The 3,308-nt window shown below is 52.9% G+C and overlaps 1 pseudogene; it reads left to right on the forward strand.

Moving 5' to 3' along the window:
• Nucleotides 1–1,072: 1,072 nt before the first annotated feature.
• LOC101344614 (mastin-like) overlaps nt 1,073–3,308 on the forward strand; it is a 4,682-nt pseudogene continuing 2,446 nt past the window's right edge.

Raw genomic sequence — 3,308 nt, forward strand, 5'->3', positions numbered from 1 at the left:
TTTTATTCCAGAGAAATGAGGAGTCATGTTGAATGTTCATTAACATGATCAGATTTGCATACAGTTCGTACTGAATTTGATCAGGCTCACCGTTGGGGCTGTGTCTCCTCGCTGACCTTTCTGTGGCTCATCTCCTGTCACTCACGCCCTGGGACCCAGACCCAAACCCACACCCACTGACTCCGTTGGGGTGGGCCATCTCCCCAGCAGTAGCGTCTGCCTGGGACTGGTCTGGGAGGGAGGACAGAGGCTTCATCAAAAGAAGCAGGGATGGAGGAGGGCGGAAGCCCACCTTGACCACCTCCCTGGGCCTGGAAACCCCAGTCCAGTGTCTGAACCCAGCCCCTAGAGGCCGACTCCCAGTGTTGGTGGAGTGGCTGCTCCTGTGTAGGGACGGGGAGCCACTGTGGGTTCTGAGACGCCCACCTTACCTGTTGGGTCTCCTCCTTTCCAGCTCAGGAATATCTGGGGTTGGAGGGGAGAGAGAGAGTTGACTCCTGCAGGCCCTGGGCTCCCATTCCAGCACGTCTGTCCTTTTCCAGCATGAGGTGGGCCTCTAGGGGGGACTGGGAAGGGACCCCATGGCCTGACCTCCACATTACCCAGGTCTTGGCCCCAATACCCCCCATTCAATCCATCCCTTGCTCTGTTTGGTTGTCTTCACAGCATCTTATTTTCATTTGTCCACGTGTGTGCTGTCCATCTCCCTGCAGATCCACCAGCACCCAGCCCTGTGCTTGGTTCAGAGAAGATACTCCATGTCCTTGTTGGACAAATCGCCCATCAGTCACCAAGCTCCCACTGAAGAGGAAGTCCCACCTCCTCCCATGCCCTACCCCAGAGGAGGCTGTCCCCCTCTGCCCACTTCCTTGGATGGAGGATAAAGGGGTTCTGAGAGGGGCCCAGGGCAGAGAGCTGCAGAGCCCTGTGAAGGAGAGCATCCTGCCCACTCACACCCTGCTCTCCGCATCCCAGACCCTGGGGTCCAGGCCCGTCTCCTTACCCAGCCCTCTCCATCCCAGACCACGGGGTCCAGGCCTGTCTCCTCACCCAGCCCCCCACCCACCCACAGATGCTGTGGCTGCTGTTCTGACCCTCCCCTGCCTGGGGGGCTCTGTGCCTGTGACCCCAGGTCCAGACCCCTTCCAATGTACACCATCTTCCTGAGTCCCTTCCCTGGTCTCTGAGGAGCAGCCCTGGGATTGGGTGGGGTGGGCACCCCACATGAGGATGGCTGGCTCACTCCTGTGTTCAGGAGAGGCTGAGCTGAGCTCCGGACAGGGACCCCTGTGTGCCTGATGACTCCTCACTCTGCCTTCCCAGCTCCCAACCTGGAGACTGAGCTTGTGGGCATCGTGGGGAGCCATAATACCCCTGCCGGGAGGTGGCCATGGCAGGTCTACAGCCCAAAATATAAGAATTGGATGCTGAACGTGGAGGCTTCCTCACGCACCACCAGTAGGTGCTGACTGCCACCCACCGTGTTAGATGATGAGTGACCCCCTCACCAGAACCTGGTTGGTTAACAAAGCTGGGGGCAGTGTCAGGAGTATTGTGGAGTTTCCTGGGTTGGGTGGCTGCAGTCCTGGGTCCTGGGTGGATTCAAGCCCCTGGGGTCTCCCTGTGCCCTCCTGGTGGGGAAGAGCTGGGCTCTTACAGGGCAGCCCACCTCCTGCTGCTGTGCTGAGCCAGGTTCTGCCTCAGCCTCTGAGAAGCTTCTGGTCCTCTCTCCCCCAGAAACAGACTAGAGTTTCACCATGTTCGGGTCCAAGTGGGACAAGTGAAGCTCTCTGAGCGTGACAATCTTCAGAATGTGACCAAGGTCACCCCCCACTGCAACTACAACCCTGCACAAGTAATTGGTGGGGGAGACGTGGCCCCTCTCACACTGGCAGCCCCCGTGACGCTGTCAGAGTCTCCTGGTCGCCCTCCCTCCACTGGGGCTCCCAGGCCTCCCAGGCACGAGGTGCTGGGTGGCCGGCTGGGGGTCACACCTCATTCAGTGGTAAGGGTCAGTAGGACTGGAGTCAGATGGAATGGGGAGGGCTCTGGGGGGACACAGTGGGCAGTTGTCACAGCATTACCAACAAGGCCTCAACCCAGACCTTCCTGAGATCTCCTGGGTGGGATTTGGGTGGAGGGTGGGATTTGGGCAGCTCCAGAGGACTCAGTAAAGGCACAGAGACCAGACTCGTGGAGGAAAGCTCTGCCCTGATTCTGCACCAGGCCCTGCTCAGCCCTTCCAGGTGCCCTGTTCTCCCTATTCTTGAGAGTGAGGATGGGAACGAGGCCAAGAGGGACTAAGGGATGTGCTCATGGTATCCACTGTAAAGGGACCAAGCCGATGTCAGGGCCCTGACTCAGCATTTATGGGGGAAGCACTTGCTGATTTTCCCAGTAACAATTCCTTAGGGGTAGGATTCCCTTTATCACCACTCTTATTCATCATTGTGCTGGCGGTCCCACCTAGAGCAATTTGGCTAGAAAAAGAAATAAAGGACATCCATATTGGTAAGGAAGAAGTAAAAGTATCATTATTTGCAGATGATATGATCTTATACACAGAAAACTCCAAAGAAACCACAAGAAAACTACTGTAACTAATAGAAGATTTCAGCAAACTATCAAGATAAAGATAAACATACAAAAATCAGTTGGATTCCTCTACACCAACAAAGAGAACTTCAAAGGGGAAATCACCAAATCAATACCATTTACAATAGCCCCCAGGAAGATAAAATACTTAGGAATAAATCTAACCAGAGACGTAAAATCTCTATGCAAAGAAAACCACAAGACATTACTGCAAGAAACCAAAAAAAGGCCTACGTAAATGGAAAAACATACCTTGCTTATGGATAAGAAGACTCAACATTGTGAAAATGTCACTTCTACCCAAAGTGATCCACAGATACAATGCAAGCCCGATCCGAATTCCAACGACATTTTTTAATGAGATGGAGAAACAAATCACCAACTTCATATGGAAAGGGAAGAGGTCCCGGATAAGTAAAGCTTTATTCAAGAAGAAGAACAAAGTGGGAGGCCTCACACTACCTTATTTTAGAACCTATTATACCGCCACAGTAGTCAAAATAGCCTGGTACTTGTACAACAACAAATATAGACGAATGGAACAGAATTGAGAATCCAGACATAAATTCATCCACCTATGAGCAGCTGATATTTGACAAAGGCCCAAAGTCTGTTAATTGAGGAAAAGACAGTCTCTTTAACAAATGGTGCTGGCATAACTGGATATCCATCTGCAAAAAACTGAAACAAGACCCATACCTCACACCATGCAC

The sequence above is a fragment of the Trichechus manatus genome, unplaced genomic scaffold, assembly GCF_000243295.1.
Source record: "Trichechus manatus latirostris isolate Lorelei unplaced genomic scaffold, TriManLat1.0 scaffold00024, whole genome shotgun sequence".
Classification (NCBI taxonomy): Eukaryota; Metazoa; Chordata; class Mammalia; order Sirenia; family Trichechidae; genus Trichechus; species Trichechus manatus.